Raw genomic sequence first — 20,108 nt, forward strand, 5'->3', positions numbered from 1 at the left:
CCAATGTCCCCTGTAAAAGAAAATACCTTAAGTACCTTACCCTCAATCATTAAAATATACATTTTTAATTAGAAAGTTTCTTAGTAACTCAAGAGTATACTACTTTATGGTTTTTCTGATGCATTCCTTTGTTTATTCTTTGTGGATGTAGTAAAAACTTTGTCACCTTAATAATTTCTCTGCACTTCAAAGTGCTCATTTCTTACGTCTGTTATTACTGCTGGCTGTTTGTATATCCTTACATAAAAATAAATGTTATGATTTTGCACACTTGTCTGGCACTGAGATAAGACATGTTAAACCTTTATAAAGACTCGTAACATCTTGTCTTGTTGCACGAATTCACAACACATTTAAATGAAAGCGAGTGATGTGGACTGACTAATATGCAACAATGAATTTATTTTCAACAGGAATATAAACAATACGAAAAAAGAAATAATCAAACTGAGGAATAGTCTCAGGGCCAGATGTACGTACATTTGCTAAAAGTAGCGTTATCTGGGCCATGGCCAACCCGTAGAAAGCACACGCTGTGATACATCAGCTTATGTCGGATTTACCAAACCTGCAGTTCATCGGGTAATCAGCACCTTTTTCTGCCCACTATACCGTAAATTGTGCGCATTTAAAAGCGCAATTGAATGGGCCTCCTTCTCTCTTTCTATCATGGATCAGCCACCAAGTCAGTCAAAACAGTGAAAACTAAGATTTAGCGATAACAAAGTTTATCTGCTTGTTTATGAGGTAACAGCTTGATGCATGTTATTTCGGCATTAGTGGTGGGGAAATGTATGTATTTCTATGTATGTAGATTTGATTACACCTGCGCTGTCACGGGCGGTTTTTGTACATACCGCAAAATACATAATAAGTCATGACCTGGCTCAGGTGGTCATAACAAAGAGGGAGACAACACCATGTTAAATGTTTAAACAATACTTTATTAAACCAAATTGAACCAAATTAGACCAAATTAACTATATACAGAATGGGATGTGGAAATCAGTAGCGTCAGTGGTGTAGGGTGTGCATGAGTGAAATAGGTGTGTGTGTGTTGGTGTTGTAAAGTGTAAACTCAGCAAAAAGCAAACCTAGGACAACCTAACCAAACATAACCAAACCTTGGTGTGCCTGTGAGTACAGCCAGAGCAGCGAGAAGAGACAGAGGATACTGCAGCTTAAGTGGCCTCAGCACACCACACCCAGAGCTGAGCTACTCTAATTAGTAACCTGCAAACAGGAGGCAGAAGTTAAGACACACCTCCTCAATGTAGACAGCAAAAACAATTAAATGACACCGAAGGGCATCACATCTCTTCCTCTCCATGACATATTCTACTATAGGCCTACCCAGCACGAGGGAACCTCCCCAAAACCTGCATTGTCTTGACACCCTTGTCACACCTCAGTAACTGGATCCTGAAGAAAATTCAGAGGAAGAGAGAGAGAGCAAAACAGAATGGGGCACTGATGGAAACCCCAAGGTTAGCATAGACAATTAGCCCACTTGCCTTGGAACAAAATGTCTGCCACAGCGTACGCAGAGGCACCCAACCTGGCCCCGACCAAAGGACCAAAGGACCAAAGTCTCAGACACAGCCGGCCTCCCGGTGAGCTGAAAAACGTTACGCGCTCTGATGTAAGTAGCAACATTCCGTTTCAACCGAGGCCAAAAACAATACTGTAAAATACAGTAGCACATTTTACGCACTCCAAGATGTCCCACTTGGTCATGAGACACTTTCAAAACCACATCACGCAGTTTGGTGGGCACCACCACCTGAACAATTGGGTCCCCAACAAACCTGTCACCATAGGGCTACCATTTCCTTACCAGCAGCTCTTCATGAAGGAAATAACAAGCTTTTCTGCCTGCCGAAGTTTCTCCTCGCCTGCGATGCGTCTCCTGCTCAAACTGCAAAGCTAACAGCTCCTTCTGCTGCTCAAAAGTTAAACTCGCTGCCTGCACCCTGTTGCTACAGATACGGACATGGGCACAGACTCAGTCTCAGTTTTATGTAACACACCACATTCAAATAAAGACATCAAAACTCTCCTTTTAATCTTATCCTTACGACATTTCCCTGCAACAGCAATGTCATAATGATCATCTATCTCCAACAACTGATCCTCTTTACAACCATTTACAAAATCTACTGTGGAAGCCATCATCACAGAGGACAATACAGAAAACTATACATCAACCATCACAGTCGACTTTAGCAATTGTCAGCCCAACGACAGAGAATGTCCCCTAACTGCCTAGGCCAAAAGCTAAAGCTCAACCCTAGGCTTTGTGTGGTACTGCGTTGGGTAGTTATACACGGTATTGACTGCATTAATAACCATTATATGCATTCAATGATATTAGCCCGGCGGCCCGAAGAGCAACCAAAAATTGGCGACCCTCCAGCTGCAGCGGATGTGCCCCTGAGACAATCGCTCTAGCCACTTTCCTACCACACTGATAGAAGAAAACAAACGGACACCATCCCTGGATAAAAGCACCCTACAACCTGGCGGAAACGTCTGTCCACAGGGCAACAGACAGTAACAATCATTCTCTGAATTAACCACAGACAAATCACCTCACAAACAAAGGCTTCCAACAAAACCCATCTCCCAACAAAAAAACAAACCCTGCGCGAGCACAGCTAAAATCAACCTTTAGCTGGACCAACCAATTAACACTAAACACACCACTACTAATATAACTTCATTTAACGAGAACCCACTTGTCATGACCTGGCTCAGGTGGTCATAACAAAGAGGGAGACAACCATAGATATATATCTATGGACAATACCATGTTAAATGTTTAAACAATACTTACCCAATTTGAAACAAATTAGACCAAATTAATTATATACAGAATGGGATATGGAAATCAGTAGCGACAGTGGTGTAGGGTGTGAAATAGGTGTGTGTGTGTGTGTGTGTGTGTGTGTGTGTGTGTGTGTGTGTGTGTGTGTTGTGTGTGTGTGGTGTGTGTGTGTGGTGTGTGTGTGTGTGTGTGTGTGTGTGTGTGTTGGTGTTGTAAAGTGTAAACTCAGCAAAAATACAAACCTAGGACAACCTAACCAAATATAACCAAACCTCAGTCTGCGTCTTGCGGCAGGCAACAGCAGCATAGGGTTTTCCTGAACCAACTGAAGAAGCGGACTCCACTCTTCTTTTCAACCTTAACCTGGCTGATTGTGAGGTCATCCGCTGCGCATCATGGGTGATTGGAAGAGCCTGTAGAGCCGCAGTCACATCTGAGTCCGGTTCTCTGCTGAGCTCCTTGATCACATCCTCACCATTCAGGACTAAAGTAGTGACTGGGGGTTCAGCAGGGGGAGTCATGGGAAGTGGTGGAGATGTCCTCTCAGCAAAGTCGGCCTTTGGTGCAGGCTGCTCAGCTGGTTCAATCTGGCTGATTGTCAAACCATCCTGCACAACAGTGATGGTAGGAGGTTCATCAGCAGGGGTCAAGGTAGGTGTTGGAGCTGTAGCCACAACAGAGTCTGGTTCTCTGGTGATCTGCTCGCTCAAGTCCTCACTTTTCAGAGATGATGTAGCAAAGTCGGCCTTTGGTGCAGGCTGCTCAGCTGGTTCAATCTGGCTGATTTTCAAACTATCCTGGACAACAGTGATGGTAGGAGGTTCATCAGCAGGGGTCACGTTAGGTGTTGGAGCTGAAGCCACAACAGAGTCTGGTTCTCTGGTGATCTGCTCGCTCAAGTCCTCACTTTTCAGAGATGATGTAGCAATGTCGGCCTTTGGTGCAGGCTGCTCAGCTGGTTCAATCTGGCTGATTGTCAAACCATCCTGGACAACAGTGATAGTAGGATGTTCATCAGCAGGGGTCAAGGTAGGTGTTGGAGCTGTAGCCACAACAGAGTCTGGTTCTCTGGTCATCTTCTCGCTCATGTCCTCACTATTCAGGGCTGATGTAGTCACTGTGGGTTCAGCAGGAGGAGTCGGAGGGGGTGGATGAGCTGTAGCCACAGGAGCTAGGCTGGGCGCGCAGGAATAATCCTCTGTTTCAACCAAGTCAATGTTTGCAGAAGATTTAGAACGAGTCAGAGAAGCATGTGGAGGAGACAAGACAGAAGAGTCAGGTTTTCTGGTGGTCTTTTCATTCACATTGTTACTATCCAGGACTGATGTCGTGACTGGATGTTCAGTGGCAGGGGTCAGAGGAAGCGGTGGTGATGACACCTCGTGCGGGCAACCGTCTGTCTCTGGGGTAAACTGCTCCGCTGGTTCAATCTGGCTGATTGTCAAACCATCATGAATGACAGTGATGGCAATAGGTTCATCTGTAGGGGAACAGAAGATGGCAGAGCTGGAACCACAGCAGAGTCAGCTTCTAGGCGGGGCATAGAGGCAGAGGCTACTGTTTCATCCAAGAAAATATTGGCCGCAGGTTCAGCATTGGGAGTCAGAGGAGTGGGTGGAGAAGACAAAACAGAAGTTTCTGGATCTTGGATTGGTTCACCATCTTCCTCCAGACCAGGCTGGGTGTGCTGGGTGCAATTGTTTTTGGTGCTTGAATTTGCAGGCACATGAGTATCAGTCTGAGGCTGAAAAAGCACAAGGACCTCTTTCACTGCAGCATCAACAATAGCGTTTAGCACCTCTGCTGCAAAGCAGTTAAGCCGTCTCCTCAGGACATCTTGAGGGTACATCTGCCTAACCGTTTCCTGGATAGACAGGACCATGCTGTCTCCGGATGGACCGGGAGAAGTTGACCCGATGGTGCACAGTGGACAAAGCAGTGGAGACCGGGTCCAAAACAAACTTTGTGACACCAACAGCCATTTTACTGAGCTTCTGGGAGGGCATGTTGAGGAAGGTTCTTCGAGGAGGTAACCAGAAGGCCTGCAAGACTTTTGGAAGCACCTCCATCACCACATCTCTTGGGCCAAGCAGTTTGGAGCGGGGGCCCGACTGCAGTTGCTGTGTCAGGCTCCTGCCGTACTCCTGAGCCAAATTAACAAGCTTTGGATGTTGAAAACAAGGAGGGATGTCTTCTGGCGACTGGAGTAGCCTTCTGGCTTCAAACTCAATGTCTCTCATTTTCATGCTGTTGATCACCTCCCAAACCAGCATGAGAAGAGGCTTGGCATCTTCCTCATCAAAGTCCTCCAATTCAAACTCCCAGAGCTGCACTCTCACCGTAGCTTTGCTTTGCTCTACCAGCAGGTCTGTCATATCTTCAACAGTCACCTTAGACGGGATACTACTTTCCGCTGAAGCCTCAAAAGTTCAATCACCAATGCAATATTGGTCTTGTAAGACTTCATATGCCAGCAGAGCTGCAAAGCGCGCTCATATATGGGCGTGTCGAACAACACCCTGATGGGTCTGTAGATGCCTCTGCTTCCTTCGACGAACTCCATTGGTATGTTGTTGATGTATATCAACATGCAGAACAGGCTGAAGTGTCAAAGTGACAATGAGAAATTTCCAACGATTTCTAACAATAGACTAGTAGAGAGTACTCAAACACAGTTAATTCAACAAGCACAAATGAACAGTACGTGTTCAGGCTGAAGAGTGTATTATGAATGATTCTGATTGAATCACTGGATATGGCTTGTTTTTAAACGCCACACTATCAAATCAAAACCATTGCCATGGTAACGTATAAACGTCAGAGTGTGTTAAGAATGAAAAATTATTCTGATTGAGTCACTGGAATTGACTATTTAGAACTCTTGTCTTTAAGAACTCTAAGTGTTCTAGAATTTTTTTTTTTTTTTTTTTTAAATTTCAACACTACAAAACCTCATACTATCACCTAAATACTCATCAAACATTTTCACAGAAACTATGACAGTTATTAATTATCCTGAGGTCAATGTGCTGTGTTTTTACATTTATATGATATTGCAATACAACTCCAACAATAACACTGCAGTTTTCAATTATCATGACAGGGTTTATATTTCCAAACCATATTGGTGTTTTTTGGAGGGAGGTGACAACAACAATATTAAATGCACAGCATTACACTGAGTATTATATATATATATTTATATTTTTTTTATATATATATATATATATATATATATATATATATATATATATATATATATATATATATATTATACATACATACATATGTTAATCTACAGGACCCCATCTCTCTATAAAATCTTGAAATTGCAATGCAGGAGAAAATACATTTTATCCAACTTAATATAAATTGCCTCATTAATCAACTCTTTGCAGGTATAGGAGTCAAACCAGGTGTTAAAGCAGACATATTATGCTTATTTTCAGGTTTATAATTGTATTTTGAGGTTGTATCAGAATAGGTTTACATGGTTTAATTTTCAAAAAACACCATATTTTTGTTGTACTGCACATTGCTGTAGCTCCTCTTTTCACCCTGTGTTCCTGTGTTGTTACACCATTAGTATTTCAGTTATCCCTTTGTTAAAATTTAAGTTATAACCACTAAATCACAGAAACACACTGATCATTTTGCTGATTGTAGTTGGTCAGTAGAAGTCCTCAGTCATTAAGCACATACATTCAGTTTGGCTTCAAAAAAGTTTTGTACCAAAGAGTATGGCAACAAAAATATTTATAAAGCACTACTGTGTAATTCCCAAGGGGGTAAGCTTCGCTTCAGAACTCGAACCTCCTATGGCGCCATTTTGATGCTACAAAGAGATCACCTCCCGTTAGCATTCCACAAACTAGCATTCATTTTGACGTCACTTGACAGCGAATAACTTTACATCTGAAGCGTTTAAAGACTCTATTTGTCCATTGATTAGTTCTAAAGAAACACGACAATGTATAAAAGGCTCCATTACCTTGTATCTCACGTTATGGCTCCGTAGCAGACGTTTTGTAAAAATAGGCTAACGATTGTGTCACATAGTAGAGGAATTACCGTATAGTACAGGAGAAGCTCGCAGGCAGTTTCCACTTACATGAGCTGTTTAGGTTTAATTACTAATGTTAACTAGCATTTTAGTTAGCAATAATTAGCCTGTGCTTATGTTATCTCCTTACATATACCTACGCTCTCCGTCTCTGCAAGATTGGGAATGATTGAGATTTCTCTTGGCACAGCTACCAGAAGACTTCCAACTTTCAGACAGGTTGCTCACGTCACATTTATGGTGTCTCTCTCAGTTGGAGGCTGCGCAGTAAAGCAAGAGATCACCAGAAAAGTGCTTCTAATAGCCTTCACTGGTATCCGTCAGAGCAACGGGATCTGTTGGTCCATTCTTATATACTGTCTATGGTAATTCCAAGCCCAATGTATCTCAGTGACAGTGTTTTATGCCAAGACCTCACAAAAGCACACTGAGAGATCATAACACACAGCATGGGATGGTAGTGGTTTTACTTTTACACCCCCACACGGTTCATTGGCTTTCCAGAGAGGTCTCGCTTACTTGGCTAATAATTGTGTTTTTGACTTCTTTTTTTTCTCTGTTCAGGCAGCGAGCATCAGCTTGTCAGTGTGTAGCTATAACCTGCTGCTGGTTAAACCTCTCCTGCACTGATGACAGGGATTTTAAAACACTGTGTGTGTGAGAGAGTGTGAGTGTTTGAGTGTGTGAGTGTGTGTGTGCGTAGCAACTGAAGGAACCCACCTCCCATGTTGGGACACAAAACGCAAAATACATAATTAGTCATGACCTGGCTCAGGTGGTCGAAACAAAGAGGGAGACAACACCATGTTAAATGTTTAAACAATACTTTATTAAACCAAATTGAACCAAATTAGACCAAATTAACTATATACAGAATGGGATGTGGAAATCAGTAGCGTCAGTGGTGTAGGGTTGCATGAGTGAAATAGGTGTGTGTGTGTTGGTGTTGTAAAGTGTAAACTCAGCAAAAAGCAAACCTAGGACAACCTAACCAAACATAACCAACCCTTGGTGTGCCTGTGAGTACAGCCAGAGCAGCGAAGAGACAGAGGATACTGCAGCTTAAGTGGCCTTAGCAGCACCACACCCAGAGCTGAGCTACTCTAATTAGTAACCTGCAAACAGGAGGCAGAAGTTAAGACACACCTCCTCAATGTAGACAGCAAAAACAATTAAATGACACGGGGCGGTACCACATCCTCTTCCTTTTCCCCAAAGACCTGGGCCACAAAGTGATCCACAAGGGCCACAAGTGATCCACAAAACACCGAAAATTGTAACAACCACCAAGCACACAAACAAGAAAAACACATTTACCAACTGGGGCACATGACATATTCTACTATAGGCCTGCGATGCGTCTCCTGCTCAAACTGCAAAGCTAACAGCTCCTTCTGCTGCTCAAAAGTTAAACTCGCTGCCTGCACCCTGTTGCTACAGATACGGACATGGCCACAGACTCAGTCTCAGTTTTATGTAACACACCACATTCAAATAAAGACATCAAAACTCTCCTTTTAATCTTATCCTTACGACATTTCCCTGCAACAGCAATGTCATAATGATCATCTATCTCCAACAACTGATCCTCTTTACAACCATTTACAAAATCTACTGTGGAAGCCATCATCACAGAGGACAATACAGAAAACTATACATCAACCATCACAGTCGACTTTAGCAATTGTCAGCCCAACGACAGAGAATGTCCCCCTAACTGCCTAGCCAAAAGCTAAAGCTCAACCCTAGGCTTTGTGTGGTACTTGCGGTGGGTAGTTATACACGGTATTGACTGCATTAATAACCATTATATGCATTCAATGATATTAGCCCGGCAGCCCGAAAGAGCAACCAAAAATTGGCGACCCTCCAGCTGCAGCGGATGTGCCCCTGAGACAATCGCTCTAGCCACTTTCCTACCACACTGATAGAAGAAAACAAACGGACACCATCCCTGGATAAAAGCACCCTACAACCTGACGGGGAAACGTCTGTCCACAGGGCAACAGACAGTAACAATCATTCTCTGAATTAACCACAGACAAATCACCTCACAAACAAAGGCTTCCAACAAAACCCATCTCCCAACAAAGAAAAACAAACCCTGCGAAGCACAGCTAAAATCAACCTTTAGCTGGACCAACCAATTAACACTAAACACACCACTACTAATATAACTTCATTTAACGAGAACCCACTTGTCATGACCTGGCTCAGGTGGTCATAACAAAGAGGGAGACAATACCATAGATATATATCTATGGACAATACCATGTTAAATGTTTAAACAATACTTACCCAAATTGAAACAAATTAGACCAAATTAATTATATACAGAATGGGATATGGAAATCAGTAGCGACAGTGGTGTAGGGTGTGAAATAGGTGTGTGTGTGTGTGTGTGTTGTTGTGTGTTGTGTGTGTGTGTGTGTGTGTGTGTGTGTGGGGTGTGTGTGTGTGTGTGTGTGTGTGTTGGTGTTGTAAAGTGTAAACTCAGCAAAAATACAAACCTAGGACAACCTAACCAAATATAACCAAACCTCAGTCTGCGTCTTCGGGCAGGCAACAGCAGCATAGGGTTTTCCTGAACCAACTGAAGAAGCGCTGGACTCCACTCTTCTTTTCAACCTTAACCTGGCTGATTGTGAGGTCATCCTGCGCTGCATCATGGGTGATTGGAAGAGCCTGTAGAGCCGCAGTCACATCTGAGTCCGGTTCTCTGCTGAGCTCCTTGATCACATCCTCACCATTCAGGACTAAAGTAGTGACTGGGGGTTCAGCAGGGGGAGTCATGGGAAGTGGTGGAGATGTCCTCTCAGCAAAGTCGGCCTTTGGTGCAGGCTGCTCAGCTGGTTCAATCTGGCTGATTGTCAAACCATCCTGCACAACAGTGATGGTAGGAGGTTCATCAGCAGGGGTCAAGGTAGGTGTTGGAGCTGTAGCCACAACAGAGTCTGGTTCTCTGGTGATCTGCTCGCTCAAGTCCTCACTTTTCAGAGATGATGTAGCAAAGTCGGCCTTTGGTGCAGGCTGCTCAGCTGGTTCAATCTGGCTGATTGTCAAACCATCCTGGACAACAGTGATGGTAGGATGTTCATCAGCAGGGGTCAAGGTAGGTGTTGGAGCTGTAGCCACAACAGAGTCTGGTTCTCTGGTCATCTTCTCGCTCATGTCCTCACTATTCAGGGCTGATGTAGTCACTGTGGGTTCAGCAGGAGGAGTCGGGGGGTGGGATGAGCTGTAGCCACAGGAGCTAGGCTGGGCGCAGAGGAATAATCCTCTGTTTCAACCAAGTCAATGTTTGCAGAAGATTTAGAACGAGTCAGAGAAGCATGTGGAGGAGACAAGACAGAAGAGTCAGGTTTTCTGGTGGTCTTTTCATTCACATTGTTACTATCCAGGACTGATGTCGTGACTGGATGTTCAGTGGCAGGGGTCAGAGGAAGCGGTGGTGATGACACCTCGGCCGTCAGCACGTCTGTCTCTGGGGTAAACTGCTCCGCTGGTTCAATCTGGCTGATTGTCAAACCATCATGAATGACAGTGATGGCAATAGGTTCATCTGTTAGGGGAACAGAAGATGGCAGAGCTGGAACCACAGCAGAGTCAGCTTCTAGGCGGGGCATAGAGGCAGAGGCTACTGTTTCATCCAAGAAAATATTGGCAGCAGGTTCAGCATTGGGAGTCAGAGGAGTGGGTGGAGAAGACAAAACAGAAGTTTCTGGATCTTGGATTGGTTCACCATCTTCCTCCAGACCAGGCTGGGTGTGCTGGGTGCAATTGTTTTTGGTGCTTGAATTTGCAGGCACATGAGTATCAGTCTGAGGCTGAAAAAGCACAAGGACCTCTTTCACTGCAGCATCAACAATAGCGTTTAGCACCTCTGCTGCACAGCAGTTAAGCGTCGCCCCTCAGGACGTCTTGAGGGTACATCTGCCTAACCGTTTCCTGGATAGACAGGACCATGCTGTCTCTGATGGACCGGAGAAGTTGACCCGATGGTGCACAGTGGACAAAGCAGTGGAGACCCGGTCCAAAACAAACTTTGTGACACCAACAGCCATTTTACTGAGCTTCTGGGAGGGCATGTTGAGGAAGGTTCTTCGAGGAGGTAACCAGAAGGCCTGCAAGACTTTTGGAAGCACCTCCATCACCACATCTCTTGGGCCAAGCAGTTTGGAGCTGGGGGCCGACTGCAGTTGCTGTGTCAGGCTCCTGCCGTATTCTGTGCGCCAAATTAACAAGCTTTGGATGTTGAAAACAAGGAGGGATGTCTTCTGGCGACTGGAGTAGCCTTCTGGCTTCAAACTCAATGTCTCTCATTTTCATGCTGTTGATCACCTCCCAAACCAGCATGAGAAGAGGCTTGGCATCTTCCTCATCAAAGTCCTCCAATTCAAACTCCCAGAGCTGCACTCTCACCGTAGCTTTGCTTTGCTCTACCAGCAGGTCTGTCATATCTTCAACAGTCACCTTAGACGGGATACTACTTTCCCGCTGAAGCCTCAAAAGTTCAATCACCAATGCAATATTGGTCTTGTAAGACTTCATATGCCAGCAGAGCTGCAAAGCGCGCTCATATATGGGCGTGTCGAACAACACCCTGATGGGTCTGTAGATGCCTCTGCTTCCTTCGACGAACTCCATTGGTATGTTGTTGATGTATATCAACATGCAGAACAGGCTGAAGTGTCAAAGTGACAATGAGAAATTTCCAACGATTTCTAACAATAGACTGGAGAGTAGAGAGTACTCAAACACAGTTAATTCAACAAGCACAAATGAACAGTACGTGTTCAGGCTGAAGAGTGTATTATGAATGATTCTGATTGAATCACTGGATATGGCTTGTTTTTAAACGTCAACACTATCAAATCAAAACCATTGCCATGGTAACGTATAAACGTCAGAGTGTGTTAAGAATGAAAAATTATTCTGATTGAGTCACTGGAATTGACTATTTAGAACTCTTGTCTTTAAGAACTCTAAGTGTTCTAGAATTTTTTTTTTTTATTTTTTTTTAAATTTCAACACTACAAAACCTCATACTATCACCTAAATACTCATCAAACATTTTCACAGAAACTATGACAGTTATTAATTATCCTGAGGTCAATGTGCTGTGTTTTTACATTTATATGATATTGCAATACAACTCCAACAATAACACTGCAGTTTTCAATTATCATGACAGGGTTTATATTTCCAAACCATATTGGTGTTTTTTTGGAGGGAGGTGACAACAACAATATTAAATGCACAGCATTACACTGAGTATTATATATATATATATATATATATATATATATATATATATATATATATATATATATATATATATATTTTTTCATACATACATACATATGTTAATCTACAGGACCCCATCTCTCTATAAAATCTTGAAATTGCAATGCAGGAGAAAATACATTTTATCCAACTTAATATAAATTGCCTCATTAATCAACTCTTTGCAGGTATAGGAGTCAAACCAGGTGTTAAAGCAGACATATTATGCTTATTTTCAGGTTTATAATTGTATTTTGAGGTTGTATCAGAATAGGTTTACATGGTTTAATTTTCAAAAAACACCATATTTTTGTTGTACTGCACATTGCTGTAGCTCCTCTTTTCACCCTGTGTTCCTGTGTTGTTACACCATTAGTATTTCAGTTATCCCTTTGTTAAAATTTAAGTTATAACCACTAAATCACAGAAACACACTGATCATTTTGCTGATTGTAGTTGGTCAGTAGAAGTCCTCAGTCATTAAGCACATACATTCAGTTTGGCTGCAAAAAGTTTTGTACCAAAGAGTATGGCAACAAAAATATTTATAAAGCACTACTGTGTAATTCCCAAGGGGTAAGCTTCGCTTCAGAACTCGAACCTCCTATGGCGCCATTTTGATGCTACAAAGAGATCACCTCCCGTTAGCATTCCACAAACTAGCATTCATTTTGACGTCACTTTGACAGCAATAACTTTACATCTGAAGGCGTTTAAAGACTCTATTTGTCCATTGATTAGTTCTAAAGAAACACGACAATGTATAAAAGGCTCCATTACCTTGTATCTCACGTTATGGCTCCGAGCAGACGTTTTGTAAAAATAGGCTAACGATTGTGTCACATAGTAGAGGAATTACCGTATAGTACAGGAGAAGCTCGCAGGCAGTTTCCACTTACATGAGCTGTTTAGGTTTAATTACTAATGTTAACTAGCATTTTAGTTAGCAATAATTAGCCTGTGCTTATGTTATCTCCTTACATATACCTACCGCTCTCCGTCTCTGCAAGATTGGGAATGATTGAGATTTCTCTTGGCACAGCTACCAGAAGACTTCCAACTTTCAGACAGGTTGCTCACGTCACATTTATGTCGTCTCTCTCAGTTGAGGCGGCTGCGCGCAGTAAAGCAAGAGATCACCAGAAAAGTGCTTCTAATAGCCTTCACTGGTATCCCCGCCAGAGCAACGGGATCTGTTGGTCCATTCTTATATACTGTCTATGGTAATTCCAAGCCCAATGTATCTCAGTGACAGTGTTTTATGCCAAGACCTCACAAAAAGCACACTGAGAGATCATAACACACAGCATGGGATGGTAGTGGTTTTACTTTTACACCCCACACGGTTCATTGGCTTTCAGAGAGGTCTCGCTTACTTGGCTAATAATTGTGTTTTGACTTCTTTTTTTTTCTCTGTTCAGGCAGCGAGCATCAGCTTGTCAGTGTGTAGCTATACCCTGCTGCTGTTAAACCTCTCCTGCACTGATGACAGGATTTTAAAACACTGTGTGTGTGAGAGAGTGTGTGAGTGTTTGAGTGTGTGAGTGTGTGTGTGCGTAGCAACTGAAGGAACCCACCTCCCATGTTGGGACACAAAACGCAAAATACATAATTAGTCATGACCTGGCTCAGGTGGTCATAACAAAGAGGGAGACAACACCATGTTAAATGTTTAAACAATACTTTATTAAACCAAATTGAACCAAATTAGACCAAATTAACTATATACAGAATGGGATGTGGAAATCAGTAGCGTCAGTGGTGTAGGGTGTGCATGAGTGAAATAGGTGTGTGTGTGTTGGTGTTGTAAAGTGTAAACTCAGCAAAAAGCAAACCTAGGACAACCTAACCAAACATAACCAAACCTTGGTGTGCCTGTGAGTACAGCCAGAGCAGCGAGAAGAGACAGAGGATACTGCAGCTTAAGTGGCCTCAGCACACCACACCCAGAGCTGAGCTACTCTAATTAGTAACCTGCAAACAGGAGGCAGAAGTTAAGACACACCTCCTCAATGTAGACAGCAAAAACAATTAAATGACACCGAAGGGCATCACATCTCTTCCTCTCCCCCCCCCCAAAGACCTGGGCCACAAAGTGATCCACAAGGGCCACAAGTGATCCACAAAACACCGAAAATTGTAACAACCACCAAGCACACAAACAAGAAAAACACATTTACCAACTGGGGCACATGACATATTCTACTATAGGCCTGCGATGCGTCTCCTGCTCAAACTGCAAAGCTAACAGCTCCTTCTGCTGCTCAAAAGTTAAACTCGCTGCCTGCACCCTGTTGCTACAGATACGGACATGGCCACAGACTCAGTCTCAGTTTTATGTAACACACCACATTCAAATAAAGACATCAAAACTCTCCTTTTAATCTTATCCTTACGACATTTCCCTGCAACAGCAATGTCATAATGATCATCTATCTCCAACAACTGATCCTCTTTACAACCATTTACAAAATCTACTGTGGAAGCCATCATCACAGAGGACAATACAGAAAACTATACATCAACCATCACAGTCGACTTTAGCAATTGTCAGCCCAACGACAGAGAATGTCCCCCTAACTGCCTAGCCAAAAGCTAAAGCTCAACCCTAGGCTTTGTGTGGTACTTGCGGTGGGTAGTTATACACGGTATTGACTGCATTAATAACCATTATATGCATTCAATGATATTAGGCCCGGCAGCCCGAAGAGCAACCAAAAATTGACGACCCTCCAGCTGCAGCGGATGTGCCCCTGAGACAATCGCTCTTAGCCACTTTCCTACCACACTGATAGAAGAAAACAAACGGACACCATCCCTGGATAAAAGCACCCTACAACCTGACGGGGAAACGTCTGTCCACAGGGCAACAGACAGTAACAATCATTCTCTGAATTAACCACAGACAAATCACCTCACAAACAAAGGCTTCCAACAAAACCCATCTCCCAACAAAGAAAAACAAACCCTGCGAAGCACAGCTAAAATCAACCTTTAGCTGGACCAACCAATTAACACTAAACACACCACTACTAATATAACTTCATTTAACGAGAACCCACTTGTCATGACCTGGCTCAGGTGGTCATAACAAAGAGGGAGACAATACCATAGATATATATCTATGGACAATACCATGTTAAATGTTTAAACAATACTTACCCAAATTGAAACAAATTAGACCAAATTAATTATATACAGAATGGGATATGGAAATCAGTAGCGACAGTGGTGTAGGGTGTGAAATAGGTGTGTGTGTGTGTGTGTGTGTGTGTGTGTGTGTGTGTGTGTGTGTGTGTGTGTGTGTGTGTGTGTGTGTGTGTGTGTGTGTGTGTGTGTGTTGGTGTTGTAAAGTGTAAACTCAGCAAAAATACAAACCTAGGACAACCTAACCAAATATAACCAAACCTCAGTCTGCGTCTTCGGGCAGGCAACAGCAGCATAGGGTTTTCCTGAACCAACTGAAGAAGCGCTGGACTCCACTCTTCTTTTCAACCTTAACCTGGCTGATTGTGAGGTCATCCTGCGCTGCATCATGGGTGATTGGAAGAGCCTGTAGAGCCGCAGTCACATCTGAGTCCGGTTCTCTGCTGAGCTCCTTGATCACATCCTCACCATTCAGGACTAAAGTAGTGACTGGGGGTTCAGCAGGGGGAGTCATGGGAAGTGGTGGAGATGTCCTCTCAGCAAAGTCGGCCTTTGGTGCAGGCTGCTCAGCTGGTTCAATCTGGCTGATTGTCAAACCATCCTGCACAACAGTGATGGTAGGAGGTTCATCAGCAGGGGTCAAGGTAGGTGTTGGAGCTGTAGCCACAACAGAGTCTGGTTCTCTGGTGATCTGCTCGCTCAAGTCCTCACTTTTCAGAGATGATGTAGCAAAGTCGGCCTTTGGTGCAGGCTGCTCAGCTGGTTCAATCTGGCTGATTGTCAAACCATCCTGGACAACAGTGATGGTAGGATGTTCATCAGCAGGGGTCAAGGTAGGTGTTGGAGCTGTAGCCACAACAGAGTCTGGTTCTCTGGTCATCTTCTCGCTCATGTCCTCACTATTCAGGGCTGATGTAGTCACTGTGGGTTCAGCAGGAGGAGTCGGAGGGGGTGGATGAGCTGTAGCCACAGGAGCTAGGCTGGGCGCAGAGGAATAATCCTCTGTTTCAACCAAGTCAATGTTTGCAGAAGATTTAGAACGAGTCAGAGAAGCATGTGGAGGAGACAAGACAGAAGAGTCAGGTTTTCTGGTGGTCTTTTCATTCACATTGTTACTATCCAGGACTGATGTCGTGACTGGATGTTCAGTGGCAGGGGTCAGAGGAAGCGGTGGTGATGACACCTCGGCGTCGGCAACGTCTGTCTCTGGGGTAAACTGCTCCGCTGGTTCAATCTGGCTGATTGTCAAACCATCATGAATGACAGTGATGGCAATAGGTTCATCTGTAGGGGGAACAGAAGATGGCAGAGCTGGAACCACAGCAGAGTCAGCTTCTAGGCGGGGCATAGAGGCAGAGGCTACTGTTTCATCCAAGAAAATATTGGCAGCAGGTTCAGCATTGGGAGTCAGAGGAGTGGGTGGAGAAGACAAAACAGAAGTTTCTGGATCTTGGATTGGTTCACCATCTTCCTCCAGACCAGGCTGGGTGTGCTGGGTGCAATTGTTTTTGGTGCTTGAATTTGCAGGCACATGAGTATCAGTCTGAGGCTGAAAAAGCACAAGGACCTCTTTCACTGCAGCATCAACAATAGCGTTTAGCACCTCTGCTGCAAAGCAGTTAAGCCGTCTCCTCAGGACGTCTTGAGGGTACATCTGCCTAACCGTTTCCTGGATAGACAGGACCATGCTGTCTCTGATGGACCGGGAGAAGTTGACCCGATGGTGCACAGTGGACAAAGCAGTGGAGACCCGGTCCAAAACAAACTTTGTGACACCAACAGCCATTTTACTGAGCTTCTGGGAGGGCATGTTGAGGAAGGTTCTTCGAGGAGGTAACCAGAAGGCCTGCAAGACTTTTGGAAGCACCTCCATCACCACATCTCTTGGGCCAAGCAGTTTGGAGCTGGGGGCCGACTGCAGTTGCTGTGTCAGGCTCCTGCCGTACTCCTGAGCCAAATTAACAAGCTTTGGATGTTGAAAACAAGGAGGGATGTCTTCTGGCGACTGGAGTAGCCTTCTGGCTTCAAACTCAATGTCTCTCATTTTCATGCTGTTGATCACCTCCCAAACCAGCATGAGAAGAGGCTTGGCATCTTCCTCATCAAAGTCCTCCAATTCAAACTCCCAGAGCTGCACTCTCACCGTAGCTTTGCTTTGCTCTACCAGCAGGTCTGTCATATCTTCAACAGTCACCTTAGACGGGATACTACTTTCCCGCTGAAGCCTCAAAAGTTCAATCACCAATGCAATATTGGTCTTGTAAGACTTCATATGCCAGCAGAGCTGCAAAGCGCGCTCATATATGGGCGTGTCGAACAACACCCTGATGGGTCTGTAGATGCCTCTGCTTCCTTCGACGAACTCCATTGGTATGTTGTTGATGTATATCAACATGCAGAACAGGCTGAAGTGTCAAAGTGACAATGAGAAATTTCCAACGATTTCTAACAATAGACTAGTAGAGAGTACTCAAACACAGTTAATTCAACAAGCACAAATGAACAGTACGTGTTCAGGCTGAAGAGTGTATTATGAATGATTCTGATTGAATCACTGGATATGGCTTGTTTTTAAACGTCAACACTATCAAATCAAAACCATTGCCATGGTAACGTATAAACGTCAGAGTGTGTTAAGAATGAAAAATTATTCTGATTGAGTCACTGGAATTGACTATTTAGAACTCTTGTCTTTAAGAACTCTAAGTGTTCTAGAATTTTTTTTTTTATTTTTTTAAATTTCAACACTACAAAACCTCATACTATCACCTAAATACTCATCAAACATTTTCACAGAAACTATGACAGTTATTAATTATCCTGAGGTCAATGTGCTGTGTTTTTACATTTATATGATATTGCAATACAACTCCAACAATAACACTGCAGTTTTCAATTATCATGACAGGGTTTATATTTCCAAACCATATTGGTGTTTTTTTGGAGGGAGGTGACAACAACAATATTAAATGCACAGCATTACACTGAGTATTATATATATATATATATATATATGTTAATCTACAGGACCCCATCTCTCTATAAAATCTTGAAATTGCAATGCAGGAGAAAATACATTTTATCCAACTTAATATAAATTGCCTCATTAATCAACTCTTTGCAGGTATAGGAGTCAAACCAGGTGTTAAAGCAGACATATTATGCTTATTTTCAGGTTTATAATTGTATTTTGAGGTTGTATCAGAATAGGTTTACATGGTTTAATTTTCAAAAAACACCATATTTTTGTTGTACTGCACATTGCTGTAGTCTCTCTTTTCACCCTGTGTTCCTGTGTTGTTACACCATTAGTATTTCAGTTATCCCTTTGTTAAAATTTAAGTTATAACCACTAAATCACAGAAACACACTGATCATTTTGCTGATTGTAGTTGGTCAGTAGAAGTCCTCAGTCATTAAGCACATACATTCAGTTTGGCTTCAAAAAAGTTTTGTACCAAAGAGTATGGCAACAAAAATATTTATAAAGCACTACTGTGTAATTCCCAAGGGGGTAAGCTTCGCTTCAGAACTCGAACCTCCTATGGCGCCATTTTGATGCTACAAAGAGATCACCTCCCGTTAGCATTCCACAAACTAGCATTCATTTTGACGTCACTTGACAGCGAATAACTTTACATCTGAAGCGTTTAAAGACTCTATTTGTCCATTGATTAGTTCTAAAGAAACACGACAATGTATAAAAGGCTCCATTACCTTGTATCTCACGTTATGGCTCCGTAGCAGACGTTTTGTAAAAATAGGCTAACGATTGTGTCACATAGTAGAGGAATTACCGTATAGTACAGGAGAAGCTCGCAGGCAGTTTCCACTTACATGAGCTGTTTAGGTTTAATTACTAATGTTAACTAGCATTTTAGTTAGCAATAATTAGCCTGTGCTTATGTTATCTCCTTACATATACCTACGCTCTCCGTCTCTGCAAGATTGGGAATGATTGAGATTTCTCTTGGCACAGCTACCAGAAGACTTCCAACTTTCAGACAGGTTGCTCACGTCACATTTATGTCGTCTCTCTCAGTTGGAGGCTGCGCAGTAAAGCAAGAGATCACCAGAAAAGTGCTTCTAATAGCCTTCACTGGTATCCGTCCAGAGCAACGGGATCTGTTGGTCCATTCTTATATACTGTCTATGGTAATTCCAAGCCCAATGTATCTCAGTGACAGTGTTTTATGCCAAGACCTCACAAAAAGCACACTGAGAGATCATAACACACAGCATGGGATGGTAGTGGTTTTACTTTTACACCCCACACGGTTCATTGGCTTTCAGAGAGGTCTCGCTTACTTGGCTAATAATTGTGTTTTGACTTCTTTTTTTTTCTCTGTTCAGGCAGCGAGCATCAGCTTGTCAGTGTGTAGCTATACCCTGCTGCTGTTAAACCTCTCCTGCACTGATGACAGGATTTTAAAACACTGTGTGTGTGAGAGAGTGTGTGAGTGTTTGAGTGTGTGAGTGTGTGTGTGCGTAGCAACTGAAGGAACCCACCTCCCATGTTGGGACACAAAACGCAAAATACATAATTAGTCATGACCTGGCTCAGGTGGTCATAACAAAGAGGGAGACAACACCATGTTAAATGTTTAAACAATACTTTATTAAACCAAATTGAACCAAATTAGACCAAATTAACTATATACAGAATGGGATGTGGAAATCAGTAGCGTCAGTGGTGTAGGGTGTGCATGAGTGAAATAGGTGTGTGTGTGTTGGTGTTGTAAAGTGTAAACTCAGCAAAAAGCAAACCTAGGACAACCTAACCAA

Source organism: Perca fluviatilis, chromosome 7, assembly GCF_010015445.1.
Source record: "Perca fluviatilis chromosome 7, GENO_Pfluv_1.0, whole genome shotgun sequence".
NCBI classification, from domain to species: Eukaryota; Metazoa; Chordata; class Actinopteri; order Perciformes; family Percidae; genus Perca; species Perca fluviatilis.